Here is a 24,281-nt window from a genome sequence, read left to right on the forward strand (position 1 = left end):
TCCCTGACTATACTCTGAGGGAGAGGTTCTCAAAGTTGACCAGACATCGGAATCCCCTGGAAGGCTTGTTAAAACACAGATTACTGGGCCCCACCTCCAAAATTTCTGACTCAGCAGGTTTGAGATAGGACCTAAGCATTAGCATTTCTTATAAGTTTCCAATGATTCTCATGCTCTTGGTCACACTTTGAGAACTGATTTAGAGTCGCTGTACTACAGAGATTAAGAACCTGGCCTCAGGCCAAACTGGATGGGTTTGCCTCTTGACCCAGCTGCTTATTAGATGTATAATCTTGGGCAAGATGTTAGACTATCTTTCTCCATTTTTTCATCTGTAAAATGAGATAATAAAAGTAACTACTCCCAAAGATTGCTGTGAGATTTTGCTGGCAAGCGTAAAATACCTAGAACAGTACCTGGTCCACAGCAAAGATCAGTTAAGACCAAATATTGCTTTAAGTCAATAAAAATGTTCAATTGCCACTATCAGGAAGGCATGAATATTATTTCTTAAACTTTTCTAGTGTTTGAAATTGGGCAAATAAAACTAAAATTCTACATCAGTACTTGAGAAAAAGAGGTGAAGTCTACTTCAGTTTAGAATGGTAAATAGGGTTAGTATTGGATGAGTCATAAAAGAGAATAAATGAGTATTTTGGAATGCTGTAAAAAGCAACAGGCTAAATAAGGTGGTGAAACAGGAATTATAAACTGCTGGAGGATGACAAATAGACAATAAGCATCTTAGGGTGGGAGTGGAGGAAGGGACCAAGAGGCTGAAAGGTGAGGTAAAAGAGAGGAGAGAAGGCAATATTGACCATTTTGCCTGGGTCCTTTGGAAAAGTTGCTGATGGTGGGATCCACACTGGTCTCAGCTGTGGTGCACTGTGGTGTACATGGTGCATGATGGATGCTTGACCTGGTAAGTAAATATGGAACAAGATAATTCCTTCTTTGAAGTGTCACTCCCCCTTAGTCAAGGGAGCATATTTTAATCCGTATGACTGGAACATAGATAACTGAGGAAGGAGGTGTCTAACCATAATAAATTTAAGAGGCTCCTTAGAAAAAAGGGGGGGAAAACACAAATTAACAAGCAAGCTTTGAACATCAGAAGCACTGACACAGACAACCTCAAACTTGAAAGGCGGCCAAATTTACTATAGGCACAATATGATAACATCATACATTATTAGGTGTATTTTACTCATGCATAGCCCTCCTTTGTAAACAAATCTACCATATATTGATCTCTATTTCTGAAAGTGATCAAAAGGCCCACTTCCCTACAGCAATCACTGATCTTCTGTTTAGAAATACATACTCTAAAATGTATTGAGCTTCTGTGGTGCAATAAGCATGACTGTCCTAAAATGACATTGAGAGCTCACCTTTGGTGGCCTGGACACTGAGAAAACCAGAACTTGGGGCTGTAAGGCTGATTTCAAACTCAACCTATCACTGAATTGTTAGCCATTTCCCTTGAAAAAGAGGAATGCAACTTCACACAGGTTCCCAAAGTCACCAGGTACCAATAGACAACTTTTCCAAACAACACCTCCACAAACAGCTGGTATCCAAACTCAGTAAAGATGGTGCCCAGATAACCTGTTAGTCAGTCTGTTCTGCCCATCTTCTCCCATTGATAAAATTGCTCTCAGGCTTGCTTGTGATAAAGGAGAATGACAAGAGGAGGAATTCTTACCACCCAAAATATTCACTCACCATGTGTCCAACAGAGCGTCCTGGGCCTGGTCATTTACCCAGGGGATATTAAAAGGATTGAACCACACAAATGCATTTATTTTTTTCCTCATCTTTTGTTGTAAATTTGTTACCCATGAAAGTCTATTCCCTATCCCATACTGTGTGACATGTCAGATGGTGGCCACAAAGTGGCTGCTTTGCACAGCTGTTTCAAGGATAAACTCAGGCATGTCTAATCTCCAGTGTCCAGTCTTAAAGCACGTCACCTTCCCAAAGGGTGCCAGCTCATTTCCACTGCCAGTTCTCTTATTATGCTGATATGTGAATACGGCTTTATGAATCTGAATTTATGTAAATATGTTATTTTATTATCCTCTCACCTTTCTTTTGCTTCAATTCTTACCTAGTTGTGTTGATTATTTCCAGTTTGGAAATCCTCTTTGGTAGAGAAAGCGACAAAATAGGAATTAGACTGTTTAGCTACATTATGGCATTAGTTGATATTATTTATTCTTCCCAAGTAAAGAAAGTCTCTTTTTTTTTCTTTTTCTGAACATTATTTAAAGCCTATTTTACTTCTTTTTCAACTTATAGAAAAAAGTTGCAATTATCTGTTATATGAAAAAATCTAAGAAATATTTGGAGACATTCTCAAGCTTCAGAGACCTTCCTCTCACTAATTTCTCATGGGAGTAACTGTCAGGACAAATCACTTGGCATTTAGCACCTTATCTCATGATGTATTCTTATAGGTTTGTATATTTTCTAGCCAATTACTTATAATTTACTTGAAATCTGGAGTCATAATCTATTTTTGTACCCCAAACAACTAACAATAGTGAACTAAACGTAAGTAGGTATTTGTATATATGCTTTTGATAAAGAAACGTATGTATCTCTATGCAAAAAACAATGAGGCATAAATCAGATAGCATAAAGATAGGTTAATTCTATTTCCAAAAACTATAAGAGATTTAGTCAATTCAAGTTTACTGATGTTTTCATTAGAAAAATAAAAACACACCTTAAAATTGAACGTCAGGGAAAATAATACAGAAAAAAATGTATTTTGGCTTCTCAGTTTATAAAGTAGGACAAAATTATAAGTAATGCACTGCCACCTGGTGGCAAACATTCGCTTTAAATAACATGAACAGTTAAAGGAAAGACTCCAGCCATTATGGATCTTTGTCTAGGAAATTTTATATTCCGTTAGAAAAATATTAGAAGAGAAATTAATACCCATATCTTAGAAGATTTTGGACCAAAGAAGAGTAAATAACTAGCCCAAATCAAATAAACTGTAAAGAAAAAAAGTCAAAATTATTTATGGGATTTATGAGATAATTGGAAACTTGAATTGTGGATATTCAATAATACCAATGAATTGATGTTCATTTTTTTAGATGTCATAATGGTGCTTATGTTTTAAAAATAAAGGTGTTCTTATCTTTTGGGGATAACATGCTAATATAATTACTGATAAAATATTGTGATGCTTCAAAACAATATGGGAAGGGAGAAAAGTTGGAGATATATTTGAGGCAAGTGTGTGAAACAGGATTAGCCATAAAAGGTAATTTTTTAAACTGGATGATGGTTACATGGGGGATTCATTACCAATGTCTACTTTTGTATATATTTGAAGTTTTCTATTTTAAAAATTTTGTTTTAACTTACCAAGAGATATGTATCTATGGAGTGTAGGATTTGATTAACAAAAAGAAGGAGGAATTTTCCCCATAAATTGTGTAGCAGAGGCTGAGCATGGCAGCTCACACCTGTAATCCCACCGATTTGGGAGGCCAAGGTGAGAGGATTTCTTGAAGCCAGGTGTTTGAGACCAGCCTGGGTGACAGAGCATGACTGTGTTTCTGAAAAAAAGAAAAAGGAAACAAAAAGAAAATTGTGTTACAGAAATCTGTAGGTTGAGCCATAGATTACAAAGAACTTGTAATCTTTGTTTGTTTTAAGAAATGTCCTTTGAAGAAATTAAGTCAAACTTCTTAAGCCCCAGGTGAAAACTGCCTCTCAGAATCACGTAATATATCAAATATCAAACTCATATAGCTTTATAAAGCCGATAACTAAACAGTTACGAAAGGTGAGTTGTCAAGACTTACTTAGTAAACCTGAATTGGAGTTCAGTTATTCATATGCTGTCTTTCTGCGTATTTATTGAGTATTGAGCTTGTTGTGCTGATTTTCAACCTTTGGAAATAAAAGCGTGAGATTTATTGCTTTGTTGCTAGGTTTTAGGCAACAACCAGAGGCCCTAGTTTTACTTTTCTTTTTCTACTCTGACTTGAGTCTGGTAGAAAATTAATTCGGTTTCTTAGCAACCCAGATGAGCAAAACTTAAATGTACTTTGGCTTCTTTTGTAAAGCAAAGGATAATGTTTCCCTTAAAAACTGTTACTCTCTCTTGGCTTTACAGAAAAGATTTGCTGAGATATATTACTCTAAAACTTTTATGAAAAGCAATCTTTCAAATGGTAAGTGAAGTAACTGGTTTTCTAATGAATGCTCCTGCCTTTTGTTTTTAGTTTGAATTCTTCTTGTTTGTCAAACTGACTAGCTCTTTTGAGCCTATATGTTTTATATGTTAAGGTATATAAGATGAATTCACTTATGAGAAAAGCAATTCATTTATCCATGATATAATAAATAAATAAGAAATTATGAAAAGTATATTAAGAAAGAGAAAGCCCTGCTAAAAGACAGTGTTGAATTTCCCTTCATACAAGTTTACAAATGTGCATGAATTTGTGGTCTAAAAAGTTTACCGTGATCACGATAGCAGATTATATTACTTTTTTTATATTGACAATTTATTAAGTTATCAAGTGTACCTGTATCTATTTATTTACCTGTCTATATCTACCTATCTACCTCCCAAATTTAATGTTATAAAATTAAACTCAAATATGTAAGCAAAGGAACTTTAAATTTGCATATATTTACTAACTAAAGAAATGTATTTATTTTTCTATTAGCAAATTTAAAAGCAGATAACAAAAATATTTAGTGACTTTCCTGGAGAAAATATTTGAGGAAGAAATTCAAATGAATGTGTTTTGTATTGTCACTATTACGGTGAAGTTTTTCATTATTTAGAAAAAAAATATTTTTAGATGTTTGGGTTTTACATCCAGTTTTCAAAAGGTGAATATAATTTTCACAATTTGGCAAACATAGTTGTTATGATTGAAATATATAAAATTTGCATTTTTGTAAGGTTGAAAATGGTTGAATAGCAATTTCACACAACTCAATCTAAAATATGCAGAATTATGCATAGAGTTTGTAGAGACAGAAATCCTTCTTAATGATTTTATAATCTAATTAGGAGTTGACATAAATAAATTATCCAGGTACAAGTCAAAATGAAGATTTGAATTCATTGTTGTATTCAGAAAAAGAAAACATAAATACTGATACAGATATTTGAAAATGCTTTGATTGGAGGCAGCGTTTAAACTTATCCTTGAGGTATAAATATACCATCTTAGGTGTAGAATAAATCTGCTTATTGAATGCAGATAAAGTCATTCTTTTATTTTCAATGAAACATCTTGGACAACATATAGCTTTTTATAAGCAACATTTACTATTAAATCTTTAAATAAGAATATTACTAATTTATTTTTTCCTTAATTTTTCATATATTTCATAACTTTCTATTTCTTTAATCTTTAGTTTTTTCCATATAAAATGAAAACTATGGTGCACTATTCCATTACAGTCTTCAATTATTCAACTAGACCTCCAGTTGATTTATTTCTGCTTAGGAACTACAAAGACATATGTGATTTTGTGATTTATATATAATAGACGCTTAATTTTACATACATATTATTCAAAAGGATAATATATGATAATAAATGTGTAATATAAGGACAAAATAAGGTATCATACAGAAGTGAAATAAATGTATTCTCTTTTAAAATGTGGCATAGTACATTGAGGCCTTGAATGTACTTGCTTCACTTCAGAACACAATGCAACAAGCTCAGAAACAGAGACGACTATCAAAACCACAATAAGATACCATCTCACACCAGTTAGAATGGCTATCATTAACAAGTCAGGAAACAACAGATGCTGGAGAGGTTGTGGAAAAATAGGAACACTTTTACACTGTTGGTGGGGGTGTAAATTAGTTCAACCATTGTGGAAGACCGTGTGGCGATTCCTCAGGGGTCTAGAACTAGAAATATCATTTGACCCAGTGATCCCATTTCTGGTTATATACCCGAAGGATTATAAATCGTGCTACTATAAAGACACATACACATATACGTTTATTATGGCACTATTCACGATAGCAAAGACTTGGAACTAACCCAAAAGTCCATCAATGATAGACTGGATTAAGAAAATGTGGCACATATACACCACGAAATACTATGCAGCCATAAAAAAAAGGATGAGTTCATATCCTTTGCAGGGACATGGATGAAGCTGGAAACCATCGTTCTCAGCAAATCATCACAAGGACAGAAAACCAAACACTACGTGTTCTCACTCATAGGTCGGAGTTTAACAATGAGAACACATGGACACAGGATGGGGAACATCACACACTGGGGTCTGTCAGGGGGTGGGAGGCTGGGGGAGGGATAGCATTAGGAGAAATACCTAATGTAAATATCGAGTTGATGGGTGCAGCACACCAACATGGCACATGTATACCTATGTAACAAACTTGCACATTGTGAACATGTACCCCAGAACTTAAAGTAAAAATAAAAAGAAACAGAGATGACTACTGCACTGAAAAACTACAGCAATTCCAAATTTGTCAGGTTATCATGGGAAAGTCTACAATGTTGTATAACAAGTTTAAGAACATGTTTTTGGTGGTGAAGGAGATTCCATGATCACACAAAGTGCTGAATAAATCTCTTGCTGAACAAAGACAACATGAGGAAGCAAATAAAACCAAAGATTAAGGGAAGAAAGGGCCAAACAAAAGCTAGAAAAGGGCTGGGTGTGGTGTCTCACTCCTGTAATTCCAGCACTTTGGGAACCCGAGACGGGCGGATCATGAGGTCAAGAGATCGAGACCATCCTGGCCAACATGGTGAAACCCCGTCTCTACTAAAAATACAAAAAATTAACTGGGCGTGGTGGCGGACACCTGTAGTCCCAGCTACTCGGGAGGCTGAGGCAGGAGAATCGCTTGAACCCAGGAGGCGGAGGTTGCAGTGAGCTGAGATCGTGCCACTGCACCACTCCAGCCTGGTGACAGAATGAGACTCCACCTCAAAAAAAAAAAAAGGTCTAGAAAAGGAACAGATACAAGGACTCTAAGTGGAGGATCTGATGCTCGAGACAGTAATTAACCACAACATAATGGAGAGAGCAATGAAGAAAGCACACAACCATGAGGCCAGCACTAAGAAAAAGCCATCCAGTGATGAGAGAGAGACGGAAATATCTCTGATGGATTCTACAAGGTTGACATACCTGGAACATAGAGAGCACTTGAGAAGTTTGTAAAGTTTTCATTTAACATATTTAGACTGCTGAAAGTTTTACAATTTTTATAAGCATAGGTTTTGATGTTGAAAACTTGTTTTGAGGGAAAAATCCCTACATGTTTGTTTAAGGGTAATTAAATTGTATCACTAACTGTTCCTGTGCAGTAGTAACAGCCACCTTATATAGTAAATGTGGGGCAGAATCCATTTAGAAAGTGTTAAACTGCATTTCCAGACATGGTTGTAGTGTATTTTTAATTAGTGCATGTATGTTAATGTATAATTGCTAGTAGAACAAAGTTATATTTTTTAAACTGTTACTTGTAGAAACCCTTCCAGTTTTCCCAGATACCTTGGGTTTTGTGCATAGTTTATACAAATCTTTAATTTTCCAGACTGTCTTTTCAGTTTATGGGTTTTGTGGAATTTAAGCATTTTTATGTTAGATAAAATGTTACAAAAAGTACTCACTCTCTTCTTCTATCAAAAGTTAATTTTAATCTCAGTCTACATCATGCTACATTCTCCGGCTTCTTTGAAATAATGTGTGGTCTGTATGCCTTTTTGTATGACAACTATTTAAAGATAACCAACTGGCATGAACTGACTGAGAATTCTAAGTATAAAACTCATGTTAATTTTTGAGGGTCATTTAGTTTTGTGACAGGGCATTCGGTGAAGCCTTGTGACTTCCCTGCAGATAACAGGTTGAGTATATATAGGAATGAATCTGGCTTTAGGGCTCAGTCATTTGAGATCTCTTATTGGCAGCCACAAGTAACTAAAACTGAAAACTAAGCTTATTTTTGAGAAATGGCTCAAGTTTCTGGTTTTTTCTTTTTTTAAGTTGTACTCATTAAGGAAGTCACTAGATAGCATTTCATTGGAAAAAAAAAAATCAATCCATGATGCTTATGTGGTAAATACAAGAAAATGCTATGTAAGGAAACTGATCTATTTGAAAACATGGTTATATTAGAAGAAAAATTTTATTTTCATTTCTATATCATACACATGGAAGAATTGCAAAAATACAAGCATGAGTTGCTCCAATGTACTTTGAGAGTTTGTATATTGGCATGTATGGACTAAATCAGGGTGAAACCAATGTTAATACAAAATTTAAGGGTATGTTAACTAAAGCAGGGGCCCCCAACCCAAACCAGGCCACACAACAGGAGGTGAACGGTGGGCCAGAGAGCAAAGCTTCATCTGTATTTACAGTCACTCCCCATTGTTTACATTACCGTCTGAGCTCTGCCTCCTGTCAGATCAGTGGTGGTTTTAGAGTCTTACAGGAGCGTGAACCCTATTGTGAGCTGCACATGTGCTCCTTATGAGAATCAAACGCCTGATGATCTGTCACTGTCCCCCATCACCCCCAGAAGGGACAATCTGGTTGAAAGAAAACAAGCTCAAGGCTCCCACTAATTCTACATTATGGTGACTTGTATAATTATTTCATTACACATTGCAATGTAATAGCAATAGAAATAAAGTGCACAGTAAGTGTAATGCACTTGAATCAATCTGAAATCACCTCCCCATCCTTCCTCAGTCTGTGGAAAAGTTGTCTCCCATGAAATCACTCCCTGGTGCCAAAAAGATTGGGGACTGCTGAACTAAAGGATGGTATTTCTAAGATATTTTGACTATTAAGTTGTTTAATACTTTTCAATAAGTAGTATATTTACCATGTTTTGAAACTATATGAATGTGGGAAAATGACTTAAGACTAACGTTCAGGTGTGACATTGTATGGTTTGACCCTCTAGGATAATTGTTTTTCTCTACAGATTATAATTTTTGAATTATTTCCATAATTAGGTTTTTGCTTTGGAACGATCTTACGATGGAACTAGGAATTACTGCTTTGAGAGAACCTGCGCATATACTGGTCATTATCTGTTTCATCCTTAGTACAATTTTAACTTGTACAGATTTATTCTAATTAACCCATAAGGGTCAATGTGTAAACTTGTTTTGATTAATTATACTAAATATTGTTGCTAAGTATAGTTAACCTAATCTGCTATGAAACATTAGAATTTATTTCTTCCATCCTACTGTATGTTTTTACCCATTAACCAACTTGTTCTCATAGCCCCCTCTTACCCACCCACTCTTCCCAGTCTGTGATATTCATCTTTCTATTCTCTATGTCCATGTGATCAAGTTTTTTTTTAACTCCCACATATGAGTGAGAACATACAGTGTTTGTCTTTCTGTGCCTGACTTATTTCGTTTAACATAATGACTTCTATCTCCATCCATGTTACTGCAAAAGACCAGGATTTTGTCCAGGCGCAGTGGCTCTGTAATCCCAGTACTTTGGGAGGCCAAGGCAGGTGGATCGCCTGAGGTCAGGACAAAAATAAGCCGGGCGTGGTGGGGGGCGCCTGTAATCCCAGCTACTTGGGAGGCTGAGGCATGAGAATCACGTGAACCCGGGAGGCAGCGGTTGCAGTGAGCTGAGACCATGCCATTGCACTCCAGCCTGGGCAACAAGGCCAAAACTCCATCTCAAAACAAAACAAAACAAAATGAAAAACAGGATTTCATTCTTTATTTTATGGTTGACTGGTATTCTACTGTGTGTGTATATACCACATTTTTTTAATCCTGTGTTCAATTGGTGGATACAGCTGGATTTTATATCTTTGCTAATTTGGGAGTTTTTGGTTTTTTTTTTGTTTGTTTGTTTGTTTGTTTTTTGAGACAGGATCTTACTCTGTCACCCAGGCAGGATCATGATCCGGCAGTGGCATGATCATGGCTCACTGCAGCCCCAAACTCTCCAGACTCAGGAGATCTTCCTACCTCAGCCCCCCGAGTAGCTGGGATGACAGGCACATGCCACCAAGCCTGGCTAATGTAGAGACAGGGTCTCACCATGTTGCCCAGGATTGTCTCAAACTTCTTTTCTTTTGGAGTAGTATTCCACAGTGGGATTTCCGGATATTATGGTAGTTCTGTTTTTACTTTTTTGAGAAATCTCCATACTGTAGTGATTGTATTAATTTACATTCTCACCAACAGTGTATACATAGTTTCCTTTTTTCTACACCCTTGCTAGCATATGTTACTTTTTGTCTTGGATAATAGCCATTCTAACTGTGGTGGTTTTGATTTGCATTTCTATGTGATAAGTGATTTAGAGCGATTTTTCATATATCTGTTGGTCTTTTGTATGCCTTCTCTTGAGAACTGTTTATTCTTGTGCTTTGTCCGCTTTTTACTAGGATTGTTTGGGGTTTTTGCTGTTGAGCTGTTTAAGTTCCTTGTATATGTTGGATATTAGTTCTCTGTTGGGTGATTAGTTGGCACATATTCTCTTCTATTCCACAGATTGTCCCATCACTCTGTTGTTTATTTTGCTGTGCAGAGTCTTTTAGTTGAACATAGTCTCATTTGTCTATTTTTGTTTTATTGGTTATGCTTTTGAGGTTTTAGCCATAAAATCTTTGCCTAAACCAATGTCCTGAGGAGCTTTCCCTATGTTTTTTTGGTAGTAGTTTTATAATTTCAGGTTTTATGTTAAAGTCTTTAATCCATCTTGAGTTGCTTTGTGTATATGGTGAGAAATAGGGTTCCAATTTCATTCTCCTGCATGTGGTTATCCAGTTATATAGTTATATGGTTATTTTTATATATATATATATATATATTTGGGATCTTTTTGCTCAGTATCATCTTTTTTATATCTATATTATATATATAATATTATATATATAATATATATAATATATATAATATATATAATATATATAATATAGATATAAAATATAATATATTATATATATAGTATATTATAAATATATAATATGATATATTATATATATTGGGATCTTTTTGCCCATATATATAACCTTATATATTATTATATACATAACCATATATTATACATATTATATATAACCATATACATAATATATAACCATATATATAAAATAACCATATATATTATATATATGTAAAAAACCGTAAAAGATCCCAAATTGCCAAAGTAATACTGAACAAAAAGGACAAAGTTGTAAACATCACACTACCTATCTTCAAAACATATTAAAAATCTAGAGTAATCCAAACAGCATGGTAATGGTATAAAAATTGATGCATATACCACAGGTACAGAATAGAGAATCCAGAAATAAATCCACATATTTACATTTAACTTATCTTCCTCAAAGCCACCAAGAACCTACATTGGGGAAGAAAAACCCTCTTCAATACATAGTTGAAAAACTGGATAACCACATGCAGAGTTTTTCTCTGCTATGTTTTAGAAACAATGAACACTGACTGATACACATGTCAAAGTCTTCAAAGCGCATTAAGTTTAATCTTAAAGTGGAAGGTCTAATTAAGGGCAGGCTGTACTAAGGTTAGACATACCATCAACCAAATACACCAGTGGTCGTTGACCTCTTAAACTTTCCAGTCTTGCACTGATCGTCACCTCCACAGCAAATATCTGACAAAATCTTTTCTTATCCAAGTGTAAAGACTCATTTTTTAGTCCAGCATCTTATTTTTTGTTATTTAGTTTTCCACAATATTTAGATGAGCATTTATGTGAATGACTGAATAGATTTGCACTGTGTCGTTATCTAAACATGAAAACGGGATCAGTAACTTTTGTTGGATTTGGGCTTACTATTGATAAACCCTCTAGAATATATAGTTTTAAGTATTGTCTATGCAGGTGATTGGCAATAGTTAGATGAATTTATGAGGAATGCTGCAGAAAGGGTCTCTGAATTCTCTGATTGTACTCAGGCCTCCTTGATCCCACAATTAAAATATTAGCATAAGCATGGTATTGTCATTTTTGCTTAAATTTTATTCTCATTTTTTTATGTAAAATTATATTGTCTTGGAGATAGCAAGGATGAGCAATAATCCTCCATTTAAGTCTCCATAAAATTATAAATCTAATACTGCAAAACCAACTAAAATGTATTTCATTTGCATTGGACTTTTCCTACCACCATTCCAAGGATTAGTGTCATGTTCATGCTGAAGAAAATAAAATAATTTGCAGTTACTTATTGATTTCTCATCATTTATGTCATGTTGTCCTGAGGCTGGATCTAAACTTTGAGTTCCTAATCATTGCTCAGATTGTGTGGCCTCATAAGATTGTGTATAATGAGTAAACAAGCATGTGTACACTTGTTAACTTGACGAGTTTCTGTATGTCACACTTTAAGCCTTTTTAAAAATAAAGTGCTGGGCTATGCTTGGTGGCTCATGCCTATAATCTAAGCACTTTGGGAGGCTGAGGCAGGAGGTTCGCTGGAACCCAGAAGTTTGAAATCAGCCTGGGAAACATAGAGACCTCATCTCTTTCAAAAAAATTAAGAAATAGTAATTATACGAAAAAAAAATTTTTTAAGTGCTGGTCTTTTTTGTTAATGTTAAACATTTACCAGAGTCACTTGCACACAGATATTTCTTCAACTTAAAAAAAAGCTACCAGTCAAAATTCCATGAACATGTTGATTGCTTTAATATGTTAATATACTGATGGATAATATGCTGATATCTATTAATATATTTTACTCATGTTATCCTATTAACTAAAACTATTGGTGAGCAAAATTTGAGCACTAAGAGAGTAGAAATGTACTTTTGGATGATATTAAAATATGACAGTAAAAGCAAACAAACAACGAAAATGACATTAAATTATATTTGACCAGAACTCACAAAGGCAGTTAGGAAATCCAAGTGTCTAGAGATGATGGCTGTGTAAGAACCTAGATAATCTTCATATAGAAAAGGCAAAGATTTCTACAATGTTGCTGAGTTTACTGATGGTGCTGGGAACTTTGCTGGCCATCTGAGAACTGCCAAGGAAGGCTCTTGCCTCTTCAAGTGTTTTTGAGAAGGGAAGGTTTTATTAAGTCGTCACCTCCACAGAGTACCTTCCAATTGTCATGAGAGCTTTGTGTAACACATGAGAAAATAGGCTTCACTTGCACCAGCATGATTTCCATAGAGTCATGAAGAACCCGACAACTGTTATTCTTCTAGGGGCAGAGAACTGAACCTCCATCTCATTCTGTCTCTGAGGAAGCCACAGTGATAAAGAGATTGAGATTAAAGCAAGAACAGAAAATGTCTCTGTAACTGAAAGGATACATATGTTATCCTGGGACCACGTGGCTATCACAGCTACCACAATATGTGAATTTGTTAGAGTTTCATGAATATTTATGCTATTCCTTTCCCGGACATTCAGAAAATACTTGGGAGTTGCAAAGATCCATGCCTAGGTTTGTTTAGCAGTAAAATAAAACGTTGACGTGAATTCCTGCAGTCTTTTCTTTTAGCGTAGTCTGTTTTCTCAAATACCCAGAAGTTGGTGGGAGAAGAAACTTGAATTCCAAGGTTTTAATCATTAGATCATTTTAGATAGAAACTCAGAACCTCTATTTTTGAGCACCAATTTGTAGATGTTGGAGATTTGTTTTAAATAATCTCCGGAGCTCCTTGACCTGTCTAGAAGAAGAATGGATAAGGCATAAGGATTGAGAAAAATTTACTTTTGAAAATTTTACTTTTTTCTTTGACAATGTCTAATCCTGCCCTTTGGGAAGGATAAAGCTCTGTAAAAGCACAGGGCCACCTCCTGTTTTCTGAACCCTTTCTATGGATGGGGATGAATCTATATATTCCACTTATCAGAGTAGGTTTACCCTCATGGATTACATTTGAGGTCCCACATCTGAGTGGTTGACATACTGTGCCAATATAGCTAGCCTAAGTGTCACTGTATTAGCACTGGCTTGTTTAATAAGTTATCAGCTGGTGGAAGGACCTAGGAGACTGTATATATAAGCTGAGAGAGAGGCATCAGTGATATAGGGATCTATGCCAACTGTTCATTCAGCCTACTTTTGTCTTTCGCATTTTCTCTTGCCCTAAATCATATTGCATCCATTATGGGATAGATGATTGCTGTGACCTTTCGGTCTTATGACTTGGTAGGTCTAATAGCACTTCAGCTCAAGCTGGACAACTCTGGATTTATACTTACTTGACATGCCTTTCTCACTAAGCTTAATAATTTCTAGGTTTCATTTAATGACTTTCACTTTAACATTTAGATGACATTGTAGGGTGGTTAATTGGCTTAGTTTCAATATTGTTGTGTCTCAGGGACTAAGGAGGCCAGAAGAGGAAGAGAGAGAGGGAAATGACCTGTCGGTGGAGCAGTCAGAACACACACAACATTTATCAATTAAGTTTCCTGTCTTATGTGGATGTGCTCATGCTGCCCTAAAACAATTACAATAGTAACATAAAAGATCACTGATCACAGACCATCATAACAGACATAATAATAATAAACCAGTTTAAAATGCTGTACAGATCATTAAAATTTGACCTAGGACACAAAATGAGAGCATGCTGTTGGAAAAATGGTGCAGATAGACTTGCTTGAGGCAGGTTAGCCACAAAATTTTAACACAATGGAAATGCAATATCTATGAAGCACAATAAATTGCAGAACGATAACATGAGTTATGTCTGTATATAGAAAGAGAATTAATTTGATTGTGTTTATCTTAAATTCTGTGACCTTAATGGACTCACTTCTTAATTTTAGGAGGTTTCTAAAATAGATTTGTTTGGATTTCTATGTAGACAGTCATGTCTGTTGTAAGTAGGGACTGTTCTATTTTTTCCATCCTGATCTGTATGTCCTTTAATTATTTTCTTGTCTTATTGCACAGTGTACAACTTCCAGCACTGTTTTGCATAAGGGTGATAAAAGCAGATACAGTTCCCTTATTCTTGATTTAGAGAGAAACCATTCAGTTTTCACCACTAAATATGATGTTATTATAGCTATGTCCTACATAACACTTTGGTCACTGATGGACTACATATATGAGAGTGGTCCCACAAGACTATAATGGGGGTGAAAAAAATCATATTGCCAACTGATGTCTTGGCCATGATAATGTTGTAGCACAATGCATTACTTACATGTTTGTGGGATTGCTGCTGTAAACAATCCTACTGTACTCCCAGTGTGGTATAAAAGCAAACAACTATGCATTTTACATGCATTTACTACATTTTACTAAAATTTTTGTCATTATTTTATTTTATTTTATTTTATTTTATTTTATTTTGGAATGGAGTCTTGCTCTGTTGCCCAGGCTGGAGTGCAGTGGTGCAATCTCAGCTCACTGCAACCTCTGCCTCCTGGGTTCAAGTGATTCTTGTGTCTCAGCCTCACAAGTAGCTGAAATTACAGGTGTGCGGCACCATGCTTGGCCAATTTTTTATGTTTTTGGCAGAGATGGGGTTTCACCATTTTGGTCAGGCTTTTCTTGAACTCCTGACTGCAAATGATCTGCCTACCTCAGCCTTCCAAAGTACTGAGATTGAAGGTGTGAGCCACTGTGCCTGGCCTTTGTCATTATTTTAGAGTGTACTCCTTTTACTTATAAAAATGTTAACTCCTAAACAGTCTCAGGCAAGTCCATCAAGAGGTGTTCCAGAAGAAAGCATTGCTACCATAGGAGACGACATCTTCATGCATGCTCTTACCCGTGAAGACCTTTCAATGGGAAAAGACACGGAGGTAGAAGACTGATATCAATGATCTTGATACTAGGTAGACTTAGGCTGTTGTATTTGTGTCTTAGTTTTTAATAACAAATTTTAAAAGTAAATAATAAAAATAAAAAATTTCACAAGTAGAAAAGTGTTTGTAGAACAAAGATATACAAAAAGATAATCTTTTGTACAGCTTCATAATATTTGTGTTTTAAGTTGTGTTATTACAAAGTAGAATCAAATTATTATTAAAAATTAAAGTTTATAAAGTAAAAGTTATAGTAAGCTACAGTTAATTTATTGTTGAAGAAAGAAAAATGTTTTAATGAATTCAGTGTAGCCTAAGTGTACAGTGTTTATAAAGTCTACAGTATCATACAGTAATGTCCTAGGCCTTCATATTCACTCACCACTCACTCACTCACTCACCCAGGCAGCTTCCAGTCCTGTAAGCTCCATTTATGGTAAGTGCCCTATACAGGTGTACCATTTACAAAATCTTTTATGTTATATTTTTTTACGTGCATTTTATGTATTTAGATATGCTTAGATACATAAATACCATAGTTGGTGAGTGTTACCAAACTGTTACCATAAATGTAACACTTACTGTGTTATAGTAGCCTACAGTATTCAGTACAGTAATATGCTGTACAGGTTTGTCACCTAAGAGGGATGAGCTATTCCATATAACCTAGGTGTATAGTGGCTGCTATATATACCATCTAGATCTGTGTAAGTACACTCTAGGACATTCGCACAATGGCAAATCACTTGACAGAACATTTCTCAGAATGTATCCACATCATTAAACAACACATGACTGTCTAATGTTAGCTTTTTGTAGATGCTTTTTCTCAAGTCGATAAAGTTTCCTCTATTCCCGCTTTATAGAGAGCTTTTATCATGAATGGATATCTAAATGTGTTAAATGTTTATTATGCATCAACTGATATAATGTAACTTTCCTTCTTTTGTTTGTTAACGTGGTGTATTATTTTGATTGACTTTGTGAGATTTAATCAGGCTTGTTTTTCTAGAAACAATCCCCCGCTGGACATGGGTAAATTTTGAAAAATATACTGTAGAAGTCCATTTGTTAAGTAAGTTATACATATCTTTTTATATATATGTATATATGTGTGTGTGTGTGTGTATATATGCACACTCTCCTGGTTTTAGTATCAGTGTAATAATAGCTTCAAAAAAAATAAATTGGGAAATGTTCTTTTTCTGTTTTCTGGAAAAGAGAGTGTAGAATTGGTGTTAACTTTTTTTAAAACATGTTAGAATTCTCTGTGAAACCATCTAAACCTAGATATTTCTTTTTTGATAGTTTTAAAATTATGAATTCTATTTTCTTAATGGTTATAGAGTTATTCACATGATCTATTCCTGCGTGGTGAGTGGAGTTAGTTTGTGTTGCAGCAGGAACACTGCATTTTGTCCATTTTGTCTAAGTTGTCTAATTTATGTGTGTGGAGTGGTTTGAAATATTCCTTGATTGTCCTTTGTAATGTGTGATGTCTGTAGTGATATCGCCTGTTTCATTATGATATTTAAAATTTGTGTCTTTTCCTTTTAATTTCTGCTTGAGTCTGCTAAATTTTATTAATCTTTTAACAGAGCTATCTCTTTGTTTCATTGAGAAAAACTATTGTTTTTCTCTTTTAAATGTGTTTTCTGTTCTTATCTTCATTAATCCCCACCCTCTACTTGCTTTCAGTTTATTCTGCTCTTCTTTTTCTAGGTTCCTGAAGTGGAAATCTATTGCTCACTCGAGACTTTTCCTCTTTACTAATGCATGCATTTATTGCTATAAGTTTCCTTCTCAGTACTTTGATATGTCACAGTTTCATGTTTATCCAGTTCAACATATTTTTTAAATTTTTCCTTGAGACCTCTTCTTTGACCAATAGATTATTTAGAAGTGTGTTTTTAAATTTCCAAGTGTTTGGGAATTTTCATATCTTTCTTATGCTGATTTCCAATTGGATTCCCTACAATGATTTCTGGTTTTCACCTGCTCTGGTTGATTACTGTCTCTTTTAAATTTGCTGTGGTGAGTTTTAGGGCCTAGGATAGCTCTATCTTGCCATGTGTTTTGTCAGCATTCGAAAAAATACGTGTGTATTCTGCCGTTGTGTGGAATATTCTGTAAATGCCAAATCGATTCTTTTGGTTAATGGCATTTTGAGTTGTTTTATATTCTTGCTGATTTTTTCCCTCTTTTTAAAAATATGAAATGCTTCACAAAATTTTGTGTAATCTATATGCAGGAGCCGTGTTAATCTTGTCTGCATCATTCTAATTTTAGAAAGTGCTGCCAAAGCCAACACTCCTTGCTGATTTTCTGTCTAGTTCTATCAATTATTGAAAAAGGCATGAGGAAATTTCTAACTATAATTGTGGATTCATCTATATCTCCTTTCAGTTCGGGCAGTTTTCTTTTTTAAAAAAAATCAAAAAAAATTATTTAATTAAGCATAAAGTTACTTTCACATTTATCTACAACCACAGTGAATGCAGTTCTTGGCATGCAGACACAGCTTTTAGAATTTAAAGCCTCCCCACCTGCGAGATTACATATATAAAACTTCCACTATTGTTTCTATAGTAGTGGATTAGTTCCCGAGATTAAAAGTTATACGATCTAGAATATACTAAAATGGAAATGATTTACTCATAGACTTGTGTTTAAATCATCTTTATTTACAAAATACTATCCTAAGAACTATAATTCCATTAAACTTCAATTTCAGAAAAGTGTAATCATGTAAGTAACAGCAGTTACTTAAACTGAAAATGAGATCAGTCTAAATTACTTTTGAAGAGAGCAAAAATATTGTCAGGTTTCTTGCTGTGGTTCTGGATGTTCAGTAGCAGGCTTCTTTGAAGGCAGAATCAACCTGAAGGGAACTCGCTTCTACCTTCAGAATGTGGGGTTGGGGTAAAATCCAGGTCTTGGGTGAAGGTAAGGAGGAAAACCCCTCGGTGGATAGATGTTTCTCATTGCAAATGGAGCACGTGGTGGACCTGGGAAATCCCTTGGTGGATAGTAACCTCGAGAACCTCCAAACATGGTTCCTGGAGGAGGTGGGGGGAAAGGAGGTCCTCTTCTCATGAACGGGCCCCTTGTATTCACTGGAAACAATGGACCTCTGATTGGAGCTAGAGGTGGAGGAACAAAGCTGGTACCAGTTGCTTCATTTTCAGCAGCGAGAGATGAATCAGACACATTTAAATTACCAGGATCATCTTTGGCATCATTTCTACTGGATTCCATTTCTGAAGGCATTGACCCATCCATTTTATCCAAAGAAGGCATATTAACACTTCTGAGTTCTGCTGGCCCAGACAGTCTATCAGAATGAGAATAAAATCTGCCTTTCCTTTGTGGAGGAGGAGTTGAATCAGGATATGATTGTCCTGGTGGAGGAAACATCATCCTACGGTCCTGTTCCCACGGAGATGACAGGGACCCAGTGTCAGAAGGAGCCCTGTGAGGATTGGTTAACGTATCACAGCTTGTTTCTCCTCTTTCATTGGTAATCTGATGGTCCAGAGGATTCCCTGGGCCTCTTGGGCCTCTTCCTCCTCCCCCGGGAGGCACAGGTGAGAGTCTGAGTGGACCTTCCAACAAAGTTTTAGGAGAGAGAAAAGCTCTCGTTTCAGATGAAGGCTGACCCAATGGTGAGGGACCATATGGGGAATGCTCTCTGCCAAATGCTGTTTTTGAAACATCAGGTGCACCAGGATCTTTTTCTAAAAGTTCAAATTTAAACTCTTTTTCAGTTAATTTTTGTCTGTTGTGAGCATTTTCTTTCCTTAAATCATTGAGGTTTCTTTCAGCAGTCTGGGCTGCCAACCAATTATCATGTCCTTTTTTCTCGTAGGAAGCAACCAGCCTTTGATAAAAATTAATAGTTCTCTCCAATTCTTCTTCAAGATCTTTGGCTAGCTTTCTATAGGTCTCCATTCCTTCAGTGGTATGGCTGATCTTTTTTTCCACTTTAGAAAGTTTCTCTTCTTCCTGTATCCGGTAATTTTCCTCTACTGTCAATTTCCTGTGGAGTTTCATTTCATTTTCTTGATATAATTCAGTCATTATTTTAAGTTTCTGTTGAAGCTTCTGATTCTCACTTTCAAAATACATGTTTTCTGACTGCAAAGATGCGTGCTGAGTTTGAAGATTTTTAATACGCTCTGTAAGCTCTTCCTTTGTTTTGTCAACTTCAGATAACTGAATAATAATGTAGTTTCTTTCTCCTTCTGAGGTTTTTAAAGAAACATTTAACTTAGCAGCATGAATCAGTTTCTTCAAAGCTCCTTTTGGAGGATCATCTGAGTAAGCACCATTTTCCAATTCGCCGTTCACTTCTAATTCCAAGTTATCATCATCTGTTATGTCCTCTCCAAGCACAGCAGCCGGATCTTTCATCTTTAGCAAGCATCCAGTCAGAGTCTTGATGTGATTTTCTTTATCATTTAGAACTTGTTCTGCATGTACTTTGGAGTCTTCAAATATTATTTTCTGTTTATTAAGTTCACTCACTTGTTCTTTCCATACTTCAGCTTCTTGCAAAAGCTGCTTCTGGCTTTCCTGAAGTTGAGAATTTTCATTCAAAGCATCTTTTGTTGCTATCTCCTGTCGTTCTTCATTCATGTTAAATATCTTGCAGATGATTTTGGCTTCAGCTATTTGTGATTTGAGGGATTTTGACTCATCTTCTAGAGACTGTATCCTTTGTGAAATATCTGCCATCAATTCTTCTTGCTGAGAGTGTTTAGATTTCTCTTCTTTGAACTCTTTTTCCAGACAGAGGATTTCATCCTCAAGTTCAGAATTGGACCTGTTCAGCTTTTCACAGGCTGCCTCCAAACTTCGTGCTTCTGCTGCCGCCTTCTCAAAGCTGGCATCCTCTAAAGATGACTCTATTTCATAGCCTTCATACTCTTTTTGAATAAGGCTAAATTTTTCAAGTAGTTTACATTTTTCTTCAATTAGTCCAGAAAGCGTTGCAGCAAGTTTTTGTTCTCTTCCCACATAAAGCCGACTCCTAACTGACCTAAAACTTCTCCACAAAAAAAGGAGAACAGCAAAAAATCCAACAACAGCTGCACATACCACCAAGTCCCATGGAAAACCATAAGGATTCGAGTCTGGTCTCCTACTTTCAGGCAGTGCTGCCACAAGGCTGCGTAGCTCCTCCAGGACCAGCCCCAAATAGGGCTGAGGGGTAGCGCCTGGCTCATTCATAGAGCCAAGGCTGCTCTGGAGTCACCGCAGTAACGCTGGCCACAACAAGCGGTGGAGAACACGCAGCCTTGGTTCTGGAACCCGAATCCGCACGCGGCAACCAAGCGGAGCGGACCACTGCGGAGCCAGCTGCAGGGGGAATTGGGGGACGCGGGCACTCCACAGGCCTCACAGCCCCATGCTGCCCCTCCCACCCCGCCAGCCCCTTGTTACACTTTACATCCTGAGACAGCGCAGGTCAGAGCCCCACCCACCTTGGTTCTGGCAATTTTCACATCACATATTTTGAAGCTCTGCTGTTTGGTGAATACACTTTTAAAATTGCTGTCTTCTTCATGGATTAAACTTTTGATCATTATATAATCTCTCTGTTTCTGGTAATTTGCTTTGCTTTGGCTAATATACATACAGGCACTCTTGCTTTCCTTGCATTAATGTTGGTGTAATATATCTTTTTTCATCCTTTTAATTTGGCCTGCCCTATATGGGTAAATTTCAAGTGAGTTTCTTGCACACAGCATACAAGAAACATATAAGAAAGGGTCATACTTTTAAATACCCTCTTCTATTATCTGTCTCTTGGTAAACCATTCGTAATTCACCTAATTATGGATATTTTAGTCCTTAAGCCTGACATTTTTTGTTTTCTGTATCAATTCTTGTTTCTCTGCTTATTTTTCATGACTTCCTGTGGGTTGTTTGAATATTTGTTTTAGAATTCCATTTTGTTATTCATAGTATTTATAGTGTATCTTCTTTTTTATAGTTTTTTTGGTTGCATTTTATAGCTTAGTATATATTCCTTTATATATACACTATCACACTAAATTGGTGTCATCTGTATTCCAGTTTGAGTGAAGTATAACAACCCTCTGTCATATTATGTCTCTTTACCCTCTCAAATTTGTAGTATAATTGTCTTACATACATTTAGAATAACACTAGACAATGCTACGATTTTTGCTTGAAACATCAAACATAATTTAGGAAATTAGAATCTATGAAAATAAAGTGAGCATTTTAGAGCTGCCAGAAAGAAATCTAACACAACCTGTTTTGTCTTTCATTTTTTCTTTCTTTCCTTTATATTGATCATAGATATTATAATGCCCTATCTATTAACTCCAATATCTGGATTATCTATTAATTTGTTTTTAATAACTGATTTATTTCTCTTCAGTCTGTTTTTCTTGCTTTTTTGTATATTTGGTACTTTTTTAAAAGTATGCTGAATTTATGGATAATATGATATAGAAATACTCAAGAATTTTGAATTTTTTTTTCTGGACAGAAGTTGCAATTACTTGTAGATCATCTTGCTGCTCTCAAGACAGTTTTAAGTTGTGTTATGGTAATTATATTTTATTTTCCTCTTAGAACATATGCCTCACTCCTAGGATACTGTGCCTCTCCTAAGAGAATTTTTAGAGTCCAAATGAGTTTCTCAGTTGTTTACCAACATTTCCCCATCTGGCTAGATCTGAACTCCAGTAGCTTTCCAGGAAGTTTTCAGTCCCTGATGATCTCTTCTGCTTTCTGTATGCCAGCCATTGCTTTCTACTAGGTCTCCTCTCTTCTTAACCAACTGTCACATAGCTAAGCAGTCACAGAAGGACCAAAATGGCATTTACACACCCATTTCTAGGTTCTTTCTCTCTCCCATATGGTACATTAACCCCCAACTCTAAACCAGTTTAGCAACTTTGAACTCTATTCATTGCTTCTTTTGGTTCCCAAGACCACTAACCCTTGGTTGGGTCGTATTTTCCCGTACCAACGTCAGGAAGATGCCTTTCTGGAAAATCCTGGCAAATGTGGTACTAATCTCATGTTCCTCACCTTCCTTAAAGATCTCATACCTGACTTGCTACAACAATGTTCTTCAATGCCTGCTGATATGCTTTGGCTGTGACCCTACCTAGATCCCATCTTGAATTGTGGCCCCTATGATTCCCACATGTAGCCTTGCCCACCTGAACCATGCTTAGGACCTGGTGAAAGGTAATTGAATCATGGGGGCGGGTCTTTCCCGTGCTGTTCTTGTGATAGTGAATAAGTCTCACGAGATCTGATGGTTTTACAAAGGGGAGCTCCCCTGCATATGCCCTCTCTCTTGTCTGCCATGTAAGATGTGCCTTTGCTTTTCCTTTGCCTTCCATCATGATTGTGAGGTCTCCCCAGCCATGTGGAACTGTGAGTCCACTAAAGCTCTTTCTCTTATATATTACCCAGTCTTGGGTATGTCTTTATTAGCAGCATGAGAGCAGACTAATGCACCTGCCAAGAATTTTTTTCTCTATTTTGTCCAGATTGTATAGTTTTTATGGTGGGAGGGTGAATCTGATATAAGCTATTTGGTATCAAGCAGCCAAGTCACATAATAATTTATTTTTAATGTAAAGCTATACAACCTTCTTTCTATACCTAAATTTTTTATTAAAATACAATAATTAAAATATTACTAAAAATTTCTTAATGACTTTATTTCATGGGGAAAGAGACTCAGTCAGGAATGTGAAGTATGTCTTACAAGTATTTCTCATTTTGCAGGACATTGTCTGGTTGTCCCTCTCCCATGGATGATCATTAGTGTGATTTATCTTTATGCTTTGAGAAAGCAAGTCTGTAGTATGTTACTATATTCTACTATATAAAGATACTCTTCAGCTTATGATAGGATTATGTTCCAATAAACCCATCATAAGTTGATAATATTGTAAGTTGGTGTTTTAAAAATATATATATATAGACTCTTGTCATGTTGCCCAGGCTGGAGTGCAGTAGCTATTCTCAGGTGTGGTCATAGTACACTATATTCTCAAACTCTTTGAGCTCAAACAATCCTCCTGCCTCAGCTTCCTGAGGAGCTCGGACTATAGGCACACACCCCTATACCTGGCTTGAAGATATGTTTAATAAACCTAACCTACCAAACATCATAGCTTATCTTAGCCCATCTTAACCATGCTCAGAACACTAACATTAGCCTACAGTTGGGCAAAATAATCTTACACAAAGCCTATATTATAGAAAGCTGTTGAATATTTTATGTAATTTATTGAATACTGTACTGAAAATGAAAAAATAATGGTAGCATGAGTACTTGAAATATGGTTTCTACTGAATACATATTACTTTCCCACCATTGTACAGTTGAAAATCTTAAGTGAAACTATTGTAAGTTGGTGACTCTCTGCATTTGTTTATTTTACTACTTTCCCTTTTTCTTTTAATAATCGAAAGGCATA

At 35.9% G+C, this 24,281-nt stretch overlaps 1 protein-coding gene, 1 non-coding gene and 1 pseudogene across 2 annotated transcripts in view; 1 reads left to right on the top strand and 2 right to left on the bottom strand.

Moving 5' to 3' along the window:
* The window catches only part of C4H7orf78 (chromosome 4 C7orf78 homolog), an 86,809-nt gene that overhangs the window by 9,494 nt on the left and 53,034 nt on the right, over window positions 1-24,281 (top strand). The gene's annotated exons all lie outside the window — the stretch shown is intronic.
* LOC112425561 (U6 spliceosomal RNA) lies at window positions 18,008-18,110 on the bottom strand. Its single transcript, XR_003016681.2, has one exon. It is a non-coding gene; the product is annotated as a U6 spliceosomal RNA (small nuclear RNA).
* On the bottom strand, window positions 18,588-21,068 carry LOC105475604 (cTAGE family member 8-like; annotated as a pseudogene).

The sequence above is a fragment of the Macaca nemestrina genome, chromosome 4, assembly GCF_043159975.1.
Source record: "Macaca nemestrina isolate mMacNem1 chromosome 4, mMacNem.hap1, whole genome shotgun sequence".
NCBI lineage: Eukaryota > Metazoa > Chordata > Mammalia > Primates > Cercopithecidae > Macaca > Macaca nemestrina.